Source organism: Pleurodeles waltl, chromosome 5, assembly GCF_031143425.1.
Source record: "Pleurodeles waltl isolate 20211129_DDA chromosome 5, aPleWal1.hap1.20221129, whole genome shotgun sequence".
In the NCBI taxonomy this organism is placed as follows: domain Eukaryota; kingdom Metazoa; phylum Chordata; class Amphibia; order Caudata; family Salamandridae; genus Pleurodeles; species Pleurodeles waltl.
The window spans coordinates 1,539,947,690-1,539,972,992 of NC_090444.1; the positions used below are offsets into that span (position 1 = coordinate 1,539,947,690).

The window sequence follows — 25,303 nt, forward strand, 5'->3', positions numbered from 1 at the left end:
TTCGTATCAACTCTCCCTCCTGACTCAAATTTGGAAATGAGCAATACACAACCAAATTCACCTGGTAGATACAATACATTCCAGGGATACACAGCCAATTGGCAGATGTTCTCAGCAGAAATCATCAACAAACACACGAGTGGGAGATTCACCCTCAAGTACTTCAAAAATACTTTCAACAATGGGAACACCAGACATAGATCTGTTCGCCACCAGCGAAATCGCAAAAGGCCAAAACTTCGCATCCAGATACCCACATCCCCTATCCAAGGGCAATGCTGTATGGATCAATTGGTTAGGGATATTTGCTTATGCTTTTCCCCCTCTCCCACTCATTCCATTTCTAGTCAACAAATTGCGTCAAAACACACTCAATATGATACTCATACCACCAACGTGGGCACGTCAACCGTGGTACACCGCCCTATTAGACCTGTCAGTAGTACCACACTCCAAACTCCCAAACAGACCAGACCTGTTAACACAAAACAAAGGGCAGATCGGGCGCCCAAATCCCAACACGCTCTATCTGGCGATTTGGCTCCTGAGGTCATAGAATTTGGGTATTTACAACTACCATCAGAATGTATGGAAGTAATTAAGCAAGCAAGAAAACCCACTACTAGACAGTGCTATGCGAACAAATGGTAAAGATTTCTGTCAATCTAAACAAATTGCCCCTCTTACAGCATCAATACAAGATATTGTATGCTATTTGATATTATGATATTTTACCCATGGTTCTAATTATGTATTGTATGTGCACATGTGTGTGTATTCATGTGTGTGTGTGTATGTGTGTGTATATATATATATATATATATATATATATATATATATATGTATGTTTGTATGTGTATATGTTGTTTCTGTGCTTGGCATGTTCGTGGGTCATTGTATGGCTCCTGGGTGGGTTGTTATACTAGATATCTATGAATTCCTGCTCTCATCTTATCACACTTATCTACCCATCATCATATGTCATGTCTCTAAAAAACTATCCTCCATTCTCACTCTGACTCATCCCAAATCCTTTCTACTACTTTAATCTCCTAAATAACTCTGCCTAAGCTCTTCCCTCCGCTTCCACATCTAACTCAACAAACCTCACTCTACTACCGTGACCTCCCACACAACCCTACTAAATTATCCCGCATTTATCTCACCCTGCTACTATGCTCTCCCTAACCCTTCCACATACTCTTCCCTCCTCCATCCCCCTTTGCTCATCCCAAGCCTTTGGGTTGAGTAAATTAAGGATATACTCCCAATTAACACTTCTGGATTTCTTTCCTCCTCCACCCCTCCATTACTCCAGTCAATCTAACTAACAAACTCTCATATCTGTGGCTCAAATGAACTCATAATAATACTAAAGCTGTACTCATTATTTCCCGATACTAATCCATCACTAATTCTTGTTGGGTTCCAGAGTAGCGTGCTACTCACCGAAAAGCGCTTTGACGCCTCGTCAGGGGTAGTAAGCCCTATATAAATACGATTACAATACAATACATTATTGTATGTTAATTTCTCCTAAACTGCTGAACGAATTTACACCAAACCACAAATAACACTCTATCTGGTCCAAGATCTGTCTTCCTGCCAGATTCCTTTACTTCCGTTCAATCATTTTTGCTGTAGATATTTACAAAAGTGGGGGCAGAGAAAAAAGGGCGGGTCCCAAAACTCAAAATCCCCATGCATTTTCCTTTGACTTCTTTAAGAAGCGCAACCACATAAAACTGCTGAATATAACTACACCAAATTTGGCAAGAAGTTTGATCTTGTGCCACAGATTATGCTTTTTGTGATTTGTTGTAAATCTGTTCAGCAGTTTTTAAGAAATTAAGGTACAAAATATTTGCATATCTGGATGGTTGGGTCCGCAAGAGGCCTGCAAGAATGTCATTTTAAAAATAAAGAGTTCTAATTGGTCCAGAGACCTTTTTCCCTTGGGCCATCTCACTACTGTGGAAGTCAGTCTCTCATGGGAGCAAGAGTGTTGTCTGGTTGCCAGCAATATGAGAAAAATGTTGCTGGCAGGCATTATGGGATTCGGGGACTTAGGGCCTGATCACGATCTTAGTGGATGGAGCTACTCCGTCACAAACATAACGGATACCCTGTCTACCATATGACAATTCCATTATATCCTGTAGCGATCATAATAAGACGAACGGAATATCCGCCATATTTGTGACGGAGTGTTCCATCTGCCAAGATCGTGATCAGACCCTTGGTCCCTTGTCCTGAAGTTTAGGAAAAATACATAGGGGGGGCCTACCGCCTAGGCCTCATGGGGGGACCCAGAGGGACCCCCTGGGGCCAAAATGATAAAAAGATGGGTTTTTTGGTGCAATCCCCAAAAAAACAAATTAGCAGCAGGGAAGAATTACTGTTCTCCAAGAGAAAAAGCATGATGGAGAACATAATATACGCATGATCACAGGATTTAGCACACAACACCAGGAAGTTAAGCGTATACACAATAAACACTGCACTTAATAACAGTCACCTGGCAATAGGAAGTGTTATGCAAGATAAACCCTTGATGACATTTTGGGAAGCTAAATTGATGAGGCAATACCTAGTGTTTAGCAGCCCAGAAATGGCCACAATTGGTGGCTGGCTTACTGGCAGCCCAAGTTTCAGAAAGTGCCACAAGTGTAAGGCCTGTGGACATGGGGTAAACACCACACATGTCATTTCACCCCTTTCGAGCACTTCTGTGGTGATCTAGAACTCTTCTACTTCGTGAACGTGACTTCGCAATGTATGTGCTTTAGTGTACGATCCCTAAGATGTATGTAGGGAGCACGACCCTTAAAGTACATCTGCAAATTTTATAACACATCAAGGCCATCAAGAATAAAGACCACAGTTATCCTGTGGAATGAAATTTCAAAGATGTCCATATTTATAGGGAGGGACATCAATAGCTTTCCCTCTTCTTAGCCCAGTTAGGACGATCAGGGGCCCCATTCCCTGGGGCAAGGTATATTTAAGGGGAAGGTGTGTGCAGCTCCCCTCCCAGACCTATCTGTTTATAATGGGGAGGGTGGGGTGCTGCCTGCCCCTCCCCAAGCCATTTTTGGCCCTGGGGACTCCATCTCCCTGGGCCCAATGTATTTGATGTTATTATTATAATATTTAATAAGGAGAGGGGGGCTGCATGGCTTCCCTCTCTAAGCCTTAAAGGGCCCTGGGACCCCATACATAGCTTTAAGGGCAGGGGGACCGTGCAGGATGGGGGGACTGAGATGGCTCAGGGTGGGGTCCACGCAGTCCCCTTCCCTTTTTTTTACTATATTTGTCCCCAGGCGATGGGGTCCCCAGGGCCTAATAAGGCTTGGGGATGGGAGCTGTATGGCTTCCTCCTTGGTTTAACCAATGTTACCATGTTTAGAGGAGCAGGCATATGCACTTTAGCACTGGACAGCAGTGGTAAAGTGCACAGAGTCCTAAAACTAGAAAACAGGGTTAGGAAAATGGAGCGAGGCAGTCAAAAAGTTGGGGGACAACCACCCAAAGGCTGTCAGGTCTAACAACTATAAATTATTATTTACGTACAGTGTGTAGTAACTAAAGATATCATCCAACATAATTGGTCCCTGTATGGTCGACAGGTTTCTAAGGTACATATAAAACCTTAAACCCCCAAAGGGTATTATGCCAGTCATCTTACCACAGCTAGCGTAATGAAAAACTGAATACTAATGTGTGATACTCTATAGCTAATCTGTGAAATTATCTACTCATTACCGCATTACATGATAAAGTGTAAACAAGAATGGCAGAAAAAAGAAAAGGAAAGAAAAAAGGAAGATTCCTTATCATTTATATCAGTTCACTTCATAGATGCAAATTAAGCAAGGAAATTGTCCTGCATTTATATTAGGTCTGTGGGAAACAGGTAATAATTATTATTTTAATGGTCACATCTCAACTGAGAATAGAGAAAGGCTACAGGTTGGATGCTATCTCAGCCCCCCTCCATGAATGGACACTCACTCTTGATCAATCCATGGCGTCAATGCACCTCTACCGTGCGTTATTACTACCCTAGGTGTACTGCCAGATCTCCCTCACTATTAAGTCTGAGGTTGTCTTTGTTTGGAAGTCTATGATATACCTCGACTCAAGGCGTCTTAACCTAGTGACTCTGTCACCCCCTCTCTCTCCATAGGGTATATGATCTAGGCAAAATAACCTTAATAAGGCTTTGTCGCTTCTGTGGTGTGATGCAAAGTGCCGTACTACAGAATACGTGGGATCTCTATTTGTAATCGCTCTCATGTGTTCTAAGATGCGTCTTTTTGTTAGACTGATAGTGCTGCAAACATGAATCAGTTGGCATGGACATACAAGGCAGTACATAGAGAAGGCAGCATTACAATTCATGGATTTAGTGATTTTGCTGGGTGCACTGGATGCTGGAATCTCATAAGTCAGTATGTTTCCACTATTTTTGCACACCTTGCATTTATCACAAGAATAAAAGCCAGTGATCTATTTAAAAGTAGATACCCTGGTGTGCTGTGATAAATGAATATGTACAAGTTGGTCCTTTATGGATCTACCTTTTCTGTATGTTATCTTAGGGAAGTCTGGCAAGTCTGAACCTACTATAGGGTCTGATTTGAGAACACACCAATTATTTTGTGAAATCTTACTGATAGCTCTGGTGCCACTGGAGAAATCAGTGATAAATCTAAACTTGCCTTCCTCATCATTTTCTTTAATATTGTCTCATAGAAGGTCCTGTCTAGTTTTCTCTAGAACTCTTGTACTTGCAATTTTAAGGACTTTCGTGGGATACCGTCTTACCTCAGATCTATTGATGGCTTCATTTGCTGCAGCCTGGAAATCAATTTCCCTAGTGTTGTTCTGTTTGATACAGAGTAACTCCCCATAGGGGTTACTCCACTTTGCATATTTACTCTCAGTGACAAAAACCTTAAAATCTAAGAAGTTGACTGATTAAGGGCCTGATTACAACTTTGGAGGAAGGTGTTAATCCGTCCCAAATGTGACGGATATACTACCAGCTGTATTATGAGTCCATTATATCCTATGGAACTCGTAATACGGCTGGTGGTATATCCGTCACATTTGGGACGGATTAACACCTCCTCCAAAGTTGTAATCAGGCCCTAAGTGCTCATTTCTCCTGAAAAATAAAGATTCACTTCATTGTTGTTCAATTTGGCTATACTTTCAGAAGTGGAATCTCTAGAGCTCCTCCAGATTACCAAGAGTTCACCGATATAACTATTCCAGCTGACAATCCTTTCAACCCATGAATCATTGGTCTCGAACAGGCCACCTGCTTCTCCTACCAGCCAACAAACAAGTTTTCATAGCTGGGTGCGAAGCAGTTGCCCGTTGCCATCCCATGCGTTTGTCTCTAATGTTGGCCCTGAAAGATAAAGATATTACATCTCTAATTAATAGTGGCAGGATAATGTATTTTTGCTGTTGTTTGCAATTTAAGTTTATGTTGTAAAGCTTGTAATAGACAGACATCGGTTTAAATGAGCAACTTTGAATCTAACTATATTTGGATCATTAAATAGAGTTACTATGTGATTTGCAATGAGCAAATGATGAGTTACCAGTCATTAAGCATCACAACACTGGCATAACGTGCATTACCCTGTCCAAGGCCCACTGATGTGTTATCAGCATTAGATCAAGTGAACTTGTAGTCAACACCATACCTGTCTCAGGATATTTCATGTACACAGAAGTCATATTATGAGCACTTACATTTTATTACAAGACCGGAGGCTCATATTATGCATTTCTTTTCTTACTTTAGTAAACAGTAGCCAAGAAACTACAAATCCCAGAAACCCTGGGAGAAAAAACTACCAGGTTGCATCACAATGGAGTATGAACATAACACTCTTGACTCAACATAACACTCTTGACTGAGAGCAACAACCCCACCTTTCTTGCGCTCGCAGTCAAGATAAGTATTCTGCTCGCCATTAGATTAATAATGTTACTTTTGTTTATAACTTGTTATTTCTTAAGGTTTATATTACTTATTTATTACGTGCATTGCTTCCTGTTACCATTTCACGTTGTGAGCTGTGTGCTTGCCGCGTTCATTGAGTGTTCTGTGACATTTGTTGTGGCCGTTCTGAGGTAATTTAGCCCCTGGTAATTCCAACGCTTGTCGCTCCGCTTAGCGCTGCCGTCTATGCTGCACGGAAGCTGGCTCTGCCCTCCACACTTCTTCTTTGGCTGCCTCTCAGACACTTGTTTGTGTCAGAATAGCGGCTGGCGAGGGCTTTCCCTGCTGCTGCCTTCGGTTTCATCTAGAATCCGCCTCTGAGTATGCCCCCTCCTACCCTCTTTGGTTTTCCCTCAGTTTTAAAACTTCCTTGTCAGGGTTTTTCTATATAGGAGCCTTTCCTGGGTTTTTCCTTGGGTTTTAGCTACTTCTTTTACAATTTGATATTGTTTTTCTGGTTTTTATTAGTTAATTACTACAATCCTTATTTTATTATGTCAGGGGATGAGCAAGCCCAGTCCTTGAAAGATAATTTGAAATCCTTCATTAAGGACTCCGTTCAGCATGCAGTCTCTGTATCCATGCTGGACATTTCAAAGAATTCAGAAGCTTCGTTGTCTAAAATGTTGCAGAGCCCCAAGGATGTTCCTTCTAAAAGAGTGACGACACATGTGGCACCTGCCTATGTGCCTTCCAAAGGTGTTTCTGTTTAATTTGGGCCCCCCACCTAAGAGACGAATTCCTCATGGTTTCCTTCCTCTCTCCTTAATGTACTTAATCTTAGAAACACTGTGATGGGGGACGACATTTTAGATGATGCCACATCTCATTCACAGATAAATGATGACATTTTGGATAATGGACCTTTGGAGAAAAGGTGGAAAATGTCTCCCTCTGTGATTTCCCCACATCTGGTGGCTGATGACCTAGTTAATCATTTTGAGGAACCCATGTTTGACTCCATGTCAATTCACCACCCAAGTTCTTCTGACTGGTTCCCGTCCGATCATGTCTCTGATTATGTGTCCTTTTATTTGAGACATGCGCTAGATATATCGGCTATAAATAAATTAAAGTCTGAGTGTCCTAGACCATCCCTTCCCTTTAAGTTGGCTGATACCCCCACTATTGACCCCAACATGTAATTATTTTTTTCCAAGTATGAGAAAGATCCCAAGAAAGGGGTCAATAGACCCTGGTCTAACTGCCAGGATAGACTTCTGGACCTGGGCCTTTAACTAGGATTTTGGATTTGGCTGAAGAGGCAAAGATGGGAGGGAATCAAGTGCACCCTGATGCGCTTTCAAACTGGGCATAGAGGGCAATATTCATGCTGAGAAATGCCAATGTCTATATCTCCCAGAAGTGGCGCAAAAGCCTTCTTCTAAAGATTGACACCAACCTAAGTTCTTTGGCAACCAAAGAGGAAGGCTCTAATGCAGATGGTTTTCTTTTCTGAGACTTTTTTATTAAGGAGATGAGCAGATAGGTTTCTGCTTTTACTTCCTTGGATAAGGCTCATTCTTCAATGAAGAACATTTTTTCTCAGCGTGTATGAGGAAGGGTCAGCAAAGGAAGGGGTCGATTTGCCAGCCACTATTCTTCAAGAGGGCTATCCCTGAGCATTGGCTCCTTCAATCAAGGCACCCAACAAGAATTCTACCAGGGGTACAAGCCTCAATTCTATCCCCGACGTTTCCGTGGAGCCCGCAGCAGGGGCTATAGATCCAAAGGAGACCTACTTGCAGGTAAGGACTTCCAATTCTGGCCTTCCTCCTGTAGGAGGCAGACTGGGATCTTGCCTAGATGCTTGGTTATCTCTAATCTCGGATCCTTGGGTTCTCCAAACTGTTCAAGGTTACTGCATAGAGTTATAGCAGGTTCCTTGTCAGACTCACCTGCCTCAACCTATTGATTTTTCTCAGGATTAGATCGTTCTGGTTCAGGAGGAAGTGCAGTCTTTACTAACAAAACAGGCTATAGAAAGGATTTCCTTCTACCCTTCAGGGTTTCCCAGTACCATCTTTTTAGTTCAGAAAAAGAACAACAGACATCGAATAGTTATAAACCTAAAGCTCTTCAACAATTTCATGGTGTATCACCATTTCAAGATGGAAATGATCCTTCATCTAAGAGATCTTCTGCTTCAGAATGACTGGTTGGTCCACATGGACCTCCAGGACGCGTATCTCTCAGTACCCATTCACCCTTCCTACAGGAAATTTATTTAGTTTCATTGGGGGGGCTCTTTCTTCCAGTTCAAAACTCTCCCTTTTGGTCTTTCATCAGCCCCTTGGTACTTCACCCAGATTCTCAAACCTGTAGTGGCCTTCCTCAGAATCAGGGTAAGTCATAGTCTATCTGGACGATTTCCTTATTATGGCACAGGAAAAATCTTGCCTGCTGGATCAGTTAAACCTTTGCCGGGACCTTTTGTCAAGTCTGGGGTTTCTTATAATCCTTCAAAGGACTATCCTAATCCCATCTCAGCATCTCAAATTTCTCAGTTTCATAGTGAACACTGTCGAATCGGTGCTTCAACTCCCTCAACAGAAGGTGGTTCTGAAAAAGAATTAAATATGTCACTCCTTGTCTAACCCTATTTGTTCCCTCAAATCGATAGCTCGTTTAGTAGATCTTCTTTTTTCCTCTACTCAAGCCATCTTTCCGGGGCCCCTTCAATACAGAGCTCTGCAAAGGTTGAAGATCCGTCACCTTCGAAATCGGATAGCTTACTCAGACCCAGTTGTTCTGGATTCTGAGTCCAGAGAAGAGCTTTGCTGGTGGATGTGTCACTTAAGGCCAGATGTAGAACGATTTTTTTGTGTATCTGTTTGCGAGGCGCAAAAACCACATTGCGATGCCCATTCCCATTTTGCGAGTCGGTAACCTGGTTACCGACTCTCAAAATGGGACTGCGAGTCGCAAATAGGAAGGGGTGTTCCCCTTCCTATTTGCGAGTCGCAGCGCGATGCAGGATTGCTTTGTGACCGCGAATGCGGTCGCAAAGCAATTTGCAGTTACCACCAGTGTCACACTGGTGGTAACCCATTCGCAAAAGTGAAGGGGTCCCCATGGGACCCCTTCCCCTTTGTGAATGGCATTGGGAAAAAAAATTCAGAGCAGGCAGTGGTCCTATGGGGCAGTGGTCCTATGCACCACTGCCTGCTCTGAAAAAATGAAATCGACACGTTTCATTTTTTCATTTTGTAATGCATCTCGTTTTCCTTTAAGGAAAATGGGCTGCATTACAAAAAACTGCTTTATTTAAAAGCAGTCACAGACATGGTGATTTGCTGTCTCCAGCAGGCCACCATCCCTGTGAGTGCTGCGACTCGCAAGTGGGTCGCAAATTGCAACCCACCTCCTTAATATTAATGAGGTGGGCCTTTGCGACCCCCTTGCGACTTGCAGATGGTGTCAGGGGCACCATCCTGCATTGCAACTCGCAATTTGCGAGTAGCAATGGCAGAGTTTCCTACATCTGGCCCTTAGACACTTGGAACAGGAGAACAATTTTCTCTGCCACCCCAGATCTTGTCTTAGAGTCAGATGCAAGTCTGACAGGTTGGGGGGCAAGATGTGGTCAACTCTTGACTGGATGTCCATGGTCCTTTCAGGAGTCGTCACTACACATCAATTGTTTAGAGATGCTTGCAGGTTCCTTTGCCATCCAGTCCTTTATAAAAGACAGGGTAAAATGCTCAGTACTACTGAGAATAGACAACCTGTCTGCAGGCAGGTACATAAACCATCTGGACAGAAGGAGATCCAAACCTCTGGCACTATTGGCCAGGAGTCTGTGGGAACTCTCTCTCCCAAGGAATATCTTGGTCAAGGCGGAATATCTCCCAGGCAAACTGAACGTGCTGTTAGATTTGTTTTCCAGGCATATCTACGACTCAAGCGATTGGAAGCTTCATCCTTCTGTATTCAATCATCTTTCTTCGGTCTTCGGCCCCATGTCAATAGACCTCTTTGCTTCTCGGATCAACACTCAACTTCCTTCCTTCTTCAGCTGGAGGCCAGATCCACTAGTGATTGCCACAGATGCTTTCGTTCGGTCATGGCCTCCTTCTCTCCTTTATGCCTTCCCCTGTCCTCTTTACTGCTTGGGAGCTACCTCAAGCCTTCAGACAGCACTCATCCCTCATTTTGATCACTCCATTCTGGCAGTCCCAGCCTTGGTACGCCACCCTATTGGAGCTGTCCTCAGATCTTCCACTATTGATTCCTCCTTTTCCTGATCTACTCCTGAACCCTCAGGATCTTCCTCACAGTCTGGTCTTAGAAGGCTCTCTGCATCTCGTAGCTTGGAGAATGTCGGAGCTTCCTGGAGAACCCCAGGAATTTCGGAGAAAGCTGTCCAGTTCATCCAGCAATCCTGGGCTCTACGGGCAAAACAAGGGTTTACAAATCTACCTGGTTGGCCTGGTTTAGCTGGTGTTTGGACAGGGATTCAGATCCCCTTTTAGCAGATGAAACCTTAGTGGTAAATTTTCGGGTTTCCTTGGCTTCACAAGGTAAGGCTTCTCGTACCATTAATACTTACAGGTCTGCGTTCTCTTCAGAACCTATCAGGTTGGATGGAAGGCCCATTGGTGAACACCCATTGGTTTGCCAACTTTTAAAGGGAGTATCTTTTGCCAAGCCTCTAGTTCCCAAATAAACGTCATGTGGGATGTTAATTCAGTACTTCGCTTATTTCTTGCATGACTGGATAATGCTGATTTATCACTGAAACATTTGTCTGCCAAATTGACTATGCTCTTGTATTTAGTCTCTATCAAACGTGTATCCCATGTTAGGGCTCTGGATGTTTCCTCCTTCCGTTATTCCTCTTTAGGTGTCTATTTTCAAGTCAGTAGGCGTACCAAAACTAATTTATCTTCTGTACATTACCCCTTTTTCCCTCTCAACCTAAATTGTGTATTAGTAATTGTTTAAAAACTTACGTTTCTCAAACTGCAGATCTAAGAAGTTCCTCCTCTTCCCAACTACTTATTTCCTTTCAGAAACCCCACAAGCCTGTCTCGGCTCCAACTTTGGCACATTGGATTAGATAGCTCATGTCCCTGGCTGGTGTCTCTACCCTTTGTTATGGTGCCCATTCAGTGAGAAGGGCTGCGGCCTCTTGAACTTTTTGGGCACTGGCTAGTTTACATGATATTCTCAGATCTGCAGATTGGTAAAATGTTAGTATGTTTAGAACTTTTTATTGTAAACCTGTTGATCATCCATTGGACACTGTTATATATTTGCTTTAAACAAAGCATAATATGAGCTTCCAGTCTTGTAATAAAGTTGAGATTTTCCTAGCCTTGGTGTCTGAAAGGCTAAATGTTCTTAAAGACACGGAAGCAAGTATCATCCCCCCGCAATTGCATTAACCCTCCCTGTTACTTCTTTCTGCAGTTTCTATGCCTTCAACAAGCTCCACTGCATCTGGCTGATCCACATCTGATTTCACCTTGCCTAGTTCCTCCATGCTGAAGTTCTTGGTTGCCAGTTTCTCCTTCTATGTTCCTGGTGGACTTCTTTAAGGATTTCTTCTCTGCTCTACTGACTTTGTATATAGTTTTAATTTTTCTCTCTGAATCCGTTCTTGACTGACTCTCGCAAGAAAAGACGGCTTGTTGCTCTCAGTCTAGATTGTTATGTTCATACTCGATGTGTGATTGGTTACTCTATTGTTAAACACCCTTGTAGTTTTTTCTCCCAGGGTTTTTGGTATTTGTAGTTGCTTGGCTGCTGTTTATTAAAGTAAGAAAAGAAATGCATAATACTCGCCTCCGTGTCTTTAATAAAATCTAGCTTTTCAGAAACTAAGGCTAGGAAAATCTCAACTCAACTTTAATGTTGTTTTCAAAACCAGCCATTTGACATGTTACTCAGTAATGTCCTTTGCCAATTTTATATTTAGGCACTCAGCCCATTCATTTCAAAGCAATACATAACACTATATTGATGCTACAGTAATGAGATCATAATGTAACATGGTTTGTGAGGGCCTAGATAGGGCTACCTCTTTGGCACTTAGCCATGATTTTTGTCCTTTACATGGCACCTTATCAAGTTCAGTTATTGATGAGGAACACATTCCTGTATGAGCACTTAGCTGTCATTTCTCATGACCATATATTTTGTTTTATATAAATATGTCTTATACATAATCACCAAATGTAGTTATGATTTGTGGTTCAACCAGTGCTGCAACATTGGGAGTACAGAGGAGAAACTCAATGGGAGCTCTCCCTCTATCCCACCACAGGAAAAGACCTCTATTTTTGGAGAAGCGATCAAAATCTTCCAAATATCTGTAATGCCGCCCTGATCTAAGTGATCACAAATTATAACTTCATTTGGTGATTACTTGACAGTTGCAGGTAATCAAATTAACAATAGGTCCTGATGAAAGCCACGGGCCATGAGAGGATGTGTCAGGCAGAAACATGTCAACCTTAATTTTAGTTGTATAGTATTCATTGCTGATCCCCACAAGGTTACCTGTTTTTAATTTTACCCTTAGCCTTTGTATAGACACAAATAAATACGAATTTAGGATATGAGGTAATTTTAATTCACATTTTTTCACTCACCTTCTCACTGAGATATCCTTCAGTTCGTTTAGATAATGGGATGCTGAAGTGAATGGAGATCCTGTGATGATGCTACACAAGAAAACACCCCATGGTGGTAACATTCACTGTTGAGGGTAGAATACGTGGTGAAGGGTCTGTTGAGAAATATCTCTGACGGCCAATAATGATATCGTATGAGGGTTCACTTCTTTTGGTTATTAGTATATATTGTTTTAAACAAACATGTGTCGCCGTCTCAGCTCATCAACTCTGCTGGATATGCAATGTGCCCTGGCCACTCCAACATCGCAATGAATAACCATATAATTGTTGTAGTGTTGTCCCTTTTATGCCTATTAGAAGCTGAAGTATATTACACCCTGATTTTCCATTGTTATATAAAAAATATTTTGTATGGTAATTATGTTTGCACTTGACATAAATGTTTATCACTACAAGTCCCAGGATGCCTCCTTGCAGACAGGACGAAAATGCTTATATGTGGATACAAATGAGGAGCTCACTATCCATGAACAAGGCTCGGTCAGAGACGAAATGCTTTGATGGTTGCCATTTTTGCTTAAATAAAGAGGTGTAGTTGAGGAGATATAGGAGTGCAGCGGCATTCTTTTTGCTAAAATATATATATATATACACAATTAATAATAATAAACACAATCCTTGTCAGGCGGAACCATACAAGTCATAAATAAACCTTTGCTTAACCCTGTGGTTGCTTGCCATAAAAGCAGTTAGGATTACCATAGTGGCAATGTGGAATGTATTTATGCAGTACTCAAACAGTGATAAAGTAAAAACAGAAGAGAAATCTAAAACCAATAAACACAAAAGGGTATGGGGTTCACTAATGATAAGGAGCTGTAACCACGGGAGATTATCCAGGGGCTCCTAAACCTCAATGGGTGTCAAAAACGGAGTGTGAGTACTGTGGGATAGTGATGGGTAGGGGGAGGTGGTATTTCCTTTACGGACTAGGTGGTCTCACACACTATATAGTGTCATGCTTCACCATTTGACCACCTAGCCCCACCCAGGTAGGACAGTGCCACCTGGGCGGACTCAACCTCACCATTAAAGGAACGGAAGGGAGTGCATAAATTATTATTTATCTGGAGTTAGTGGGATCCAGCTAAGCTAGGGGAAGATATAAAAACACCTAAGCAGTTACCGGTGTGTAATCTACACTTTTAATAATGGTGTCTGCTGGTGTATTAAAAACAAGGGTGGGACACCAAAGTGAGAGTGAGGACTAACTGGGTCACCTATCTAAAAAGCGGCCGACATGTTTCTGCCCTCTATAATGAGGCAAGGAAGGTCTGGGGGCATTCTTCAGGGCCTTGCTACAGTGAAAAAGGACTTAAGGAGTTTTTCATTGTCAGGACATTTAAAATTTAAACAATCATGTCCTGCTTTTAAATATAGTACATCCTACCCTATGAGCCTTTATGACATACCTAGAGGGTGATGTATACATATTAAAAAGGATGATTCAGGCTTGGCCAAAGGTTTATTTCAAAAACTGCACGGCAGACTGTAGAGGCAGGCCTGAGCCATGTTTTACAGGGCTACTTTTGTATGTATTACAATGAGTGCTGCGACCCACTAGAACTATTAATTCACAGTTCCTCAGTACATGCAGTACATTTTACTTGACCTTTATAAGTAAAATAAATGTGCTAATTAGGTATAGACAAATTGCACCATGTTTAAGGGCGAGAACACAACCTTGTTACCACTGGTTAGCGGGGTAAAGTGCATAGAGTCCTAAAGCCAACAAAAACAAATTCAGCACGCAAAATTAGGGGAGTGAAGGCAAAATGTCTGGGGGAATACCACACCAAGGATGTAAGGTCTAACAATATATCTGCCAGTATAAATGTATGAATACTTTTAAAGCGGGAAATAATAATAATAGAATTATTGTAACATTGTTTCCTGTAGGGTGTTATATAAAGTCCCTACCACTAGTATTTTCTATGGCAGCGTGTTGGTGTGTGCTGTCTCTGTGAGTGGCATTGTGTGGTGCTAGACCTACTGCAAGGTTTTTCAAGAGTACATTTACTACGGTTTTGTCATCTTTAGGGCAGTAGGAACTTTAGAAGTGTTGTTTGTGAATAGCAATGGTTTTACTGTTCCCGCCCCAAATCTTTCCTATTTACATGTAGACATTTCACATTTTCTCATAACCTACACGGCCCCTCCCACATTTACTACTAAGGGCCTGATTTAGATTTCAGCTAAGGTGTTACTCTGTCAGAACGGTCACAGTTATCCTGTCTGCCAAAATCTAAATCCCATAGGAAACAATGAGATTTCGATTTTAGCGGACAGGTTATCTGTGATTGGTGTGACAGAGTAACCTTTCCGCCAAAGTGTAAATCAGACCCTAAGTTTTAAACCAACATGTGCAGAGATCTCCCCATCAAAAATAAAGGCGAGACATAGGAGGAGGACTCAGGTAGTAAATTTGTGATTTGCATTTTATAGTCAGTAAATATTACTACTGTAGTACTACTCCCAGTGTGTACCATTAAATCAGCCCATTCAAGTCTTTCTTTAAATCACATCCTATGCAATTTTTTTAACATTGTGTTTACAATAGGTTTTTTCTTCCAAGCTACATGTACCTTTGTAGTTCAGTTGCCTGCTATCTGACGCACCCTTTCTTTTACATTTTACATGACATAGTCAATCACTTTAACATAACATAATATGTCACTCATCAAGGGAGTCCCTTTGTGGCAGAGGGGCTCCGCTTCCTCGGAGGCCCTAAACTTGGCAGTTCCTCTTCATCCCCCAAATGTGTCCGCACCCTAGAAACTCATTGCTATTCAAATAAAGGGCTTCAGAAACAGAAAAGAGGACAGTACCCTACTACCATTAAACTGGGTAGTTATGACTGGGGTGTTAGGCCAGGAATAGTGACGCCTTAGAGCTTTTTCTGATCTGACTGCGTAAATGACAGGTTTCGGTGCAGGTCCTGGGGAAGTGGATAGCCCTACCTATATTGAGTAAGAGGCTCTGGTTCCATGGAGTAAGCGAGGCGATCTGAATAGAACATTCTCTGCTTCTGTTCTTGATGGCCTGGAGATTCTGCCCCTCTAACTGAATGAGAAGCTGTTCCCCACTCGCGTACTTTAGGGGTGGGCGGGTCAATCCCCGCATCCTCAGGTGCTGCAGAAGAAGGTAAAGGATATTTTTAATTTAATGTAATATTTTGAGGCTCACACATAAATTGCCATTGGATTGTATGGCACAAGGTGAAAAAAATCTGAGGGAAGGAAAGGAAAAAAGGCATTTTTACTCAAAATGCAGGGACTAGCTAATGAAAATTGGACAGGTGGCTACTCGGTGCTGCTCTTGGCTTTTCTGTAATTGCCACTGATTTGACAGTGTGCGAGGAGCTCTTAAAGCTATTTCTGTTGTTTCTTCATGAGTAAAAATTGAATTGAAGCCTCCTCTTGCACCTCAAGATTATGTAACTGATTACTTTCTTTTGACAAATTGTGGTTCTTATACAAAATTGTTTTAGAGTTTACATACAGATTAAACAAGATGGTTCGTTTCTTTTTTCGTAGACTCAAATTGCTGGAGAAATACGAGTCGATTCGACTGATGTATTTATGCAACGAGCAGCCATTTTGCTGGGAACAGTTGGAATCTGGATGTCTTCATACAGTGCCCGTCAATTGACCAGGAAACAAACTGTTATTGACCTGTAGTCTATGATAAATCATGAGTGAAAAACATCTCATTATGCCTTTAACACAGAAATTGACTTAATGTACTGGCAGATGCTCATTATTACAGTCTACTACTTACCGATCAAGGCAAAAGGTTGTTTCCAAAACCTCCAAATGCCTGATGGAGGATAGTTGTTTTTTCAACTCACAATATAAACCAATCCACCTGGAATGCTGTCCTTCAGCAGCAGGAGTACTAAAAGCCATTAACAGTTGTCCGCTTCTATTCAGTTTGTAGCAATGTCCCTTTTAAGGCACTTTAACTATGTTAAGGACGTTTGATAGATGGAGGTTTAAAAAATACAGTGCCGAGAATAATATACTGATTATTGGAAGGTCAAAAACTGTTTTGTCTGAAATGTAAAGCAGTTTTTATCTTATCAATGAACTCCGTGGGGAATTCACTGAACAATTTAGCAAGTAAAGGTGATAATGGGCACAGCAAATCCTACCTGATTAAAGGTTAGGCTGAAAATGTATTGATTTGTAATCCCAATTTCACTTTCATTGTAATAAGTAAGCTTACACCAAACCCTCATAGCAGCTAAAACTAATTATAATAAACAACAATCTACCTTTCAAGTTGCACCATCCAAAAATGCTATGAAACTAATGAAATTATTAATTAATATTAATCAATTCGGAGTGTTGAATTTGCATAGAAAATGTAATAACTTAGAGAAAAATAATGCAAACATTTGAAGGTGCACCCATCTCAGTGGCCGCCAATGTTCATGAAGCGTACTTATTAGTGGCTTATTAATATGAACTATTGAGCTTATGTTTGATTAATGTAGTAATATATCATATTAAGGGTTCTGCATTATATATTGGCTTTATTAAATGTAGACCTTAAATTAGTGGTGGTCTTAGCCTAGTTGCACAGCCTCATAGCAAGCTGCTTTTCTTAACCAATTTATAAAATGGGTGCTTAGAGAATTAATTTGTGATTTACACTGTACTGTCCATGTGCTCGTAGCTAAAAGTCTTTCTCATGAGAACTGCTTGCTAGGAGATAATGTACTTGCTAATGCAACATTGTTTAATGCAATCTGTGTGAAACTAACTTTCCCCGGAGAAGACAAAGACCATACTGACTGGAGTATAAGCTGCAACAATATTGTTACCTGATGAGCCGGATGATGAGAACAGTACGAATGGAGTCAATCACTGACATGTGAACTATGTACTAGTAGAAATGTAGATTTGATGTTTTAGTTTTATTGGAAAAAGCATGAACATGCGATTCTTGAACCAATTAGGATGTGGGAGGTAGTTTAGGAAATCTAACTTAGCCAGACTGCACCATGGTGAGATGTGCCATGCTCCCTAATCTTCTTGAGAGTTAGGCCATTAGCTATATTCTTTCGAACTGCTTAAAGACTTTGCCTTTTCTGAACTTTTATGCTGAATCCTGATGACTTGCTGACTAGACTGAAGTCCTGATGACTATCCTAACTTGCCGATCCATATGAGGAGAGGAATACTATCACTGATGTTGTTTGCTATGTCTATTTGCTTTGTTTCTAGGTACCAACCACTATTTTGATAGCACCATAGTTAGATGTTTTCCAAATATGTATGACTAAATTGTTTTGCATGAAGCCCAAGCACCCCATGCTAATCTGATGTTAGTTAGGGATCTCACTGATGACGTTTGCTACATGAAATAACAGCTGATGTCTTTTCTTTGCTGAATCTAAATATATGTAATATTGTTTGCACAGTTATTTTTGTTATTAATTTGCACTGTAACTTTACAATGTGTAGTAGCTCAATCTTTGATTAGATTGCGATTCTTTCGCCGCTTTGGACAGCCAGTGTTTTTTCTGTATGTTTATCATTTGATCTTGAGAATGAGTTACATGACATTAGCATTGTTAAAATAGGGAAATAAACATTCTAACTTTTACATTGAAGGTGTGGTTATTCATGACTGAAAGGTCATGGTGTGTGACAATTACTGACTCCTATTGATTACTAATGTTATTGATTGTTAATGGTTATGGAGCTGCACATGTACGGGATATATGGTGGGAAAACCTCAAAGCGCGTCAGAAGGTTCATTGACCGAATCGTGTCTCCCTTGTAAGTTTACTTGTTCAGGTCTGACGCGCTAACAGATGGTAGCAGAGATTGATGGTTTGTCTCCTTAAAAGCTCATCATAGAGTCCCGGTACATGGTCTGGCTCCTTAAGAGACCATCATACAGTCCAGCGATAGGTGGTAGAGTATTTGATCTCAGAAATTGTAAGCAAAAAATAACAGGTGCTCCCAGAGATTTTGGATTTTTCAGATTTGATGATACAAAATGAAGAGAAAATGTGTCCCTAAGTACCAAAAATAATTTTCCCAGAATCTTGGAGCTTGCCAATGTTTTTTTGAGGATGTTCTCGGTGTTCTAGTGATGTTGTGAATGGAGTAGATTTTGCACTTGCACAGCTTATGCAGATTTCAGTTGAATTGTGATGTTTGAAGGGTTTACGGAGTTTGCGTACTTCAAATGAAATTGTAGAAGGGGTGTGCGTACTCTGAAGTGTGAGAGTAGGGAAGTTGTCGAACTTCACGTGTGTGTGGCGCTTTGTGCTCAAAAATTGCCCATGTGGGTGTTGATATACGGACCCTGTGTGGTCTAAGACTCCAGAGTATATTGAAAAGTGTATGAGACACTTGGTTTTTGTTGTAATTTGTCTGGTTTAATAGGGCGATCGGACGTCGTTGCCAAGTCAGAGTGTGAGTCAAAGTGAGTGAAAGAAATTGTCGGCTGAGATCGGGCGAGTCCTATGTGCACCAGGACAGACCCACTGATCAGCTGAGAGTAAAATTTGCAGGCCGAATTTTGCTTGCCAATAAGGGAAACCGAGAAAGAAGGAGTAGCTGTTAGACCAAAAGCCGTCAGTGAAAAATCTATAAAGCATCTGAAGCAATTGTGTTACCTTACCTGTAATAAACAGACAAATTGGGTTTTGATTTTGTTTGGTGCTCGCAATAACTTTGCATTAGTTTTGTGTGAAATTGAGTTTGGTAGGACAAGCCGCAAGACTTGTCCTTTGAATCGCAATTGGTTGAGAAGGTGGGTGAAGAGAATTCTAGGATTAAAAGTCACTTCCTGATTTGATTTTTTTCACAGCTTTAAAGAGTGCTTTAAAGGGAGATACGTACATTACAACAAATTTAGGGGATATTGCACCACCAGAAGGTACACCAGTTACTTATAATCGAAGAAAAGAGCGTTGCGCCATATCTCTGGCTGAAGCAGTGGTGCAAAGTGACAGAGAAAGATGGGAGTTTAGCTCCAGGAACATTTAATTTGAGGAGCTTAGAGAATCTGAGGAGGGTGCTGTATGATCTAAAACCCCCTCCGAGACTAGCACAGTTGAAGGCATTAGCGACTTGGGAGCTAGTAGCATGGCAACAACAGCAAAAGAAATTTGAGAGAAAGATGAGAAAGGCAGAGAAGACACTAGCGGAGGCTAGATTGGACGTTGGTCCGAAATTATGGAGAGCTGAGACTTTACAAGGGATTAAGATGTTTCCAGTGATTACACAGGACAATGGGAGAGAAGGAAGGAAAGCCACTAGAAAGACCAACAGAAGCCCCTCCGAGAGTAGACAGCAGAGATCAGAGGAGGCTAGGAGATCTTTGACACATGAGGAAGAGTCAGACGACGATGAGTTTATTCTACAGTTATTGAGAAATCATCCACCATCATATGCAGCACATGAGAGTGGTTCGAGTACCAGTGTAGATCCTTCGGCTCTGACACAGGTTAACGTGACAGTGAGCCCAGTTCAGATTAATCCTGATATTGCACAGAGTCCAATGCAGAGTAGCCTTAATGCACCTATTACTCCAGTAGCACAAAATCAGGTGCCACAGCCATATGTCCCGAGAGTTTACCCTGATGTACCTATTGTGGAAACTGCCACAAACTTAATTGTACCTACAGGACAGGTTTTCCTTAGACCGACCTTGGTTCAGACAAGCCCACTCCACTTTTACTGCCTCAAGTGCAGTCACAAACTTTGCCGAAGTACACTCCAATAACAGGGACACAGTCAGATATGCCTGTACTGATGAGCCAAAATATGGGAACTACGCAACCACAGAACTTGAGAATCAGACCAGCCCCAGATGCTGTAGCTGTACCTGTTACCATTGGATTGATCGTACCTTTGTTTTCAAAGGAGAAGAACAGAGCAGGTGGACAAGGACTCGAGTCAGAATTCAATGAGGGGAAAACTAAATGAGAATGCTCGAGAAGGCTCTCCAGTGGGACAGACTTTTGAAGGGACGATATTATTGATAGACCGTAGCCCATTCGGAGTTCCTCTGGATACTGTCATAGGGTCAAATGTTAGTCAGAGCTTGAAATTATTGACACCGCAGACTCTGAATACAGTTGTACAACAGTTAACACCTGTCCAGACCAACAACATTTTGTTGCCGGGTTTGACTGCCCAGCAATTGACTGAATGGCTAGCCTAGCTGAATACCCTGCAGAATGCTCCTAAGGGAAAGAAGTACTTGAACTATATGAGACTAGGAATGGAAGCGGGTGAGCTCATTGAAGGAACTATGGGGGTGAACAGACTAGAGTCCTACACAGAAGCAGAATTGAGATATCTGTGCCCGAAAATAACGAGAGACATGAGCAATGTGCACCAACAGTTAGCAGACTGGCAGAAAAATACAGCACAGAAAAAGAGAAAACAAAGCATTTGAAAAGGAGTTATAGATAAGATTTTGACGCAAAAGACTTTGACTACATGAGATCTGTGGGAATGAAGGCACACCTTAAGGAGTTACTCCAAAATGTCCAGACCTGGGGAACCTTAGACAGATAGGAAAGCCCATGGGTAAAAAAAAGAGGTAAGAGAAAAAGGGATTCTGCGGAACTGACTGCAAATTTGCAGCAGGGCAAAGATCCGGTAACATTTTTACCAATGAAAGAGATTCCATTGAGGGAATTTGGTTCATGTCCCTTGGAGCAGAAGTGACATTCTGTCCTTTACAAATGACTATCCTAGGTTGAGAGAGAAGCCAGTAGAATGGTATTAGCAGACAGACAGGTTTGGGAAACTTGCAAAGTGCCTTTGGGAAGACTTGAACACTCTATTAGAGATAGTAGTTCCAGCTGATCTGTGGATAGAGGGTGAGTGGAGCATAAACTGTCCAACAAAATAACTAGAGAGAGATCAAGTTACAGGTGCGCCGTCTCCTGAAGTAATGAAATATTACTATAAAGTGATTAAATTCTTGAAGACGACAATTTGGCCAAAAACTTTGACTGGCACTGAATAGACAGAACAGCTCAGGAAGCAAAGGAGTCGATACATGCGTATTATGAGAGCTTGTTGCAGATGTTTAAGCATTACTGTGGACAGAGGAAATTTAGCCGAAAGACATGAGTCAGATTGTGTTCAGATTTGTGGAAGGATTGAAACCTGAAATTAGCCAAATGATTAAGAGTCATTTGATTTGCTGGCAAGCAAAGCTGATTGATGAGTACTGTAGTGATGAGATTGAGATGAAGCAGAGAAAGCTGAAGGAAAAGGCGATAGTGATGCAAATGAAAGCAGCAGAAACAGGGATGCATGAGAAATTTTCCACTGCAGCAACCGCAGCAGGGAAATATGATCTTTCAGAATCAGGTGAGAGGTAGAGGTCGCAGAGGAAATTGAAATCATAGTCCCGATTTGAATACTGTAGTGGTTCAGAATGATGTGCAGGGAATGAAGAGAGTGTTGCCTTGTCACGCTTGCGGAGTGGTTGCACATTGGAAGCAGGAGTGTCCGATGATGGTGCAGGAAGGTGTCGTTCAGCAAACAAGGGAAATCAATTTTTTCAAAAACATGAGAGGACATAGAATGAGAGGTCAGAATCTGAAGTTTCATAACAATGTGAATCAAATGAATTTTTTTTAACCCATGCAGCAGGTGCAAATGCCACATGTACAAATGACACAGTTGCAGCCAATACAACAGCAAGTTCAGATGGTACCTAGACAGCAAATTCAAATACCTCAAGCCCCAATGGAATAGCAGCAGGTGATGCTGCCTCAAGAGGTCACAGGTCAGAGGTCCAACCAGAGTAATAACACAGTACACCAATTCCCGTTACACAGTGAGATTGGAATAAACGATGATTGGGGGAGCGAGAGTTCAGATGAAGAGGAATGTATGCTTGCAGCTTCTTTGGAAGTAGCTCAGAAAGGTCCCTATGTGAAGGGAAAAGTCATGGGTCACAGAGTTTCATTCATGATTGACACAGGAGCTACACACTCTACAGTAAGATCTGCAGAAGTTCCAAATGTGCCCCTTTCAGGAAAAACAGTTCAGTTTGTAGGAGTAGCCAATCAGTATTTGACCAACCCAATTACAGAACCAGATGAGGTTAAAATTGGCAACTTTATTAAGGGATTGCACACATTTGTAGTCTGTGATTCAACTGGGAAGAGGCTTGCTGTGCAAAACCAGGTGCTCAATTACTTGTTCAAATGACAGAGTTGAGATACAGATGAATAGTGATGATGAGGATGTCCCAGCTCCAGAGACCGAATGTGAGATGATAAGTGAGGAGTACCCTCTAATTAATTTCTTTCCAGTGTTAACGGTGAAGGAGGTTCCTCCTGATTTACAAGGAACAGTTAAAGAGAAAGTATGGGATCTGACAGTGAAAGATATTGCAAAGGAAAAAAAGGCAAAGGGATACAAAGGAGTCCTAAATTTTAGAAGCAAGAAACCTCACACACCCAACTGGGTGTCATGCTTCATCATCGGAGTCGCTCCTCGTCAAACCGGCACTGCAATGTCTGAGGGGCACCCCCCGAAGGGGGGCTCTTTGCCAGAGATCTTTTCTCGATGATGCCAAGACCACAAAGGTGAGTTTGGAAAAGAGAAAACTAGGAGAGTCAAACTAAAGATTAAAATTAGCTCACAAACCAGAAACAGAGGGTAACAATTTTATTAATCCATACGGGGGGTTTGAGGCCAAGATTAAAAAACGATCAAGAGAGTGAACCAGAGACAATTGTCAATCACTCTATCCAACAAGTATTGAGAAGAAGGGGTGAGGAACTACCAAACCATCCCTAACGAAGGGTCAACATGATTCGCATCTCTATGGTCCAGCCGGATCCAGCGATGCTTCTTCACGACCTAATGACTACATACTTCTCCAACTAGTAAGCTACAGGGACTACTATAGTCTGAGATTATTACAATGTATCCAGTCACTTACACTAGTCCGGATATAAACTCGAACGTACTATTCCTAAATGTCGCCCTGTAATGAAATAAACACAGGTCAATCAGAGGTAGCAAAATCAGCACATCTCTATATTGTGATGATGTCATGAATTCATAACATCAGAAGGACGGTGTCAAACCTAGTAACCGAGCTCAACAAGTGTCGGGACTCTGCTCGTCGTAACCAGGGAGTAGAAACAAAGAAAGGACTGCCGCTTTTGACAGAAAGTTTCAAGGTGAAGCCCGTGAACACCAATTAGCTATAAAATAATCGCAAGATCATGTCAGTAATTGCAATGATTGCGAAGGACTGCCGTTTTCAGCAGAACTTTCAAAGTAGAGCCCGTAAAAACCGATAAGATACAGGATATTGGCAAATTCATGTCAGTGGTTGGAATGATAATGTCAATATAAAGAAAGAAAAAAAGGATTGACAGAATACTATAGTGAGACTGCAACTAACAAGGGCAGGGTCATATCCATGACTGGAAAGTGATCAATAAGACAGTTCTTGTCAAGCAATATTTGGTTGGGTACGCTGTGATCACACAAATAAGAGGCACAAAGAAACTACTGTGCCAGACCAATCCAAGGGATGTCATCATTGAGCCCATTGGTATGTGTGTTCAATTTAAACACCCAACGTTGTTCTAGTTCAAAAAGAGATCTAGTATCCTTGTGTGGGCTAGTCTGTAGGACAACCCACCACATATCATCCGGGCTGTGTTTGACTTCTATATAATGGATGCTCAATTTCATCTGATATTGCTGCGAGGCTCATTTACTCTTAGTTTCACTGCTCGGGTAGTCATACCCACGTAGCGTAAACCACATGGGCATGTGATCAAATAGACACAATTGCGAGTATCTAGTATCCCACACAAGTATTATTTTCATAATATTAACATCGGGAGGACAGACACTGGACCATTATTCCTCCCTATCCCTCTGTTTATTATTCTTGTGAAAGATATTGGTCTGATAAAGGGAGTAGAGCCAGTTAAGGTTCCTGCAAAGCAAAATGCAATTTTTCTGCAAATTCCCCAATACCTCAAGCCACAGGATATTCTTATAAAGGTTGCCCAAATAATTGCAGAATTTGCAAACCAAGCTGTTTTGAAAGAAGTGTTGAGCAGCCTATGTAATTCATCGATAATGGGATTAAGAAAGCCCTGTGGGAAAGTTTGATTTGTCCAGGATTTGAGAAAAATAAATGAGATTGTGATCAAATGTTGCCCCATGGTACCTAATCCAGCTGTGATAATGTTTCAGATTCCATGTGATGCTGAATGGTTCGCTGACATAAACTTGTCACAAACTTTCTTTTCTGTGCCTCTTCATGAGGACAGCCAATTTCTCTTTTGTTTTAAAATTTTAGATCAAGTTTACTGTTGGGGTCGAATTCCTCAAGGGTGTTCAGAGTCACCTTCCAAATTCAATCAGATCTTGAAAAGTAATTTGGAGTCATTGGAATTGCCTTTCCAATCGACTTTGGTACAATACATCGATGACTTACTGACTGCGTCCAAAACAAGGGATGAGTGCAAGTATGACATGATTGCCCTGCTGAACCATTTGGGAAAGAATGGCCATAAAGTGTCTCCACTTCGATTGCAGTACTGTCAGAAGGAAGTGAAATACTTGGGTCACCAGATTGGGAAGAGATCGAGGAAAATATCCAG

The 25,303-nt window shown here is 41.6% G+C and overlaps 1 long non-coding RNA gene across 1 annotated transcript in view; it reads left to right on the plus strand.

Moving 5' to 3' along the window:
* The window catches only part of LOC138297405 (uncharacterized), a 217,663-nt gene extending 199,392 nt beyond the window's left edge, over positions 1-18,271 (plus strand). The window contains exon 3 of the long non-coding RNA XR_011204082.1: positions 16,206-18,271. This is a non-coding gene — a long non-coding RNA (uncharacterized lncRNA). The remainder of the gene's footprint in view (positions 1-16,205) is intronic.
* The last annotated feature ends 7,032 nt before the right edge of the window (positions 18,272-25,303 follow it).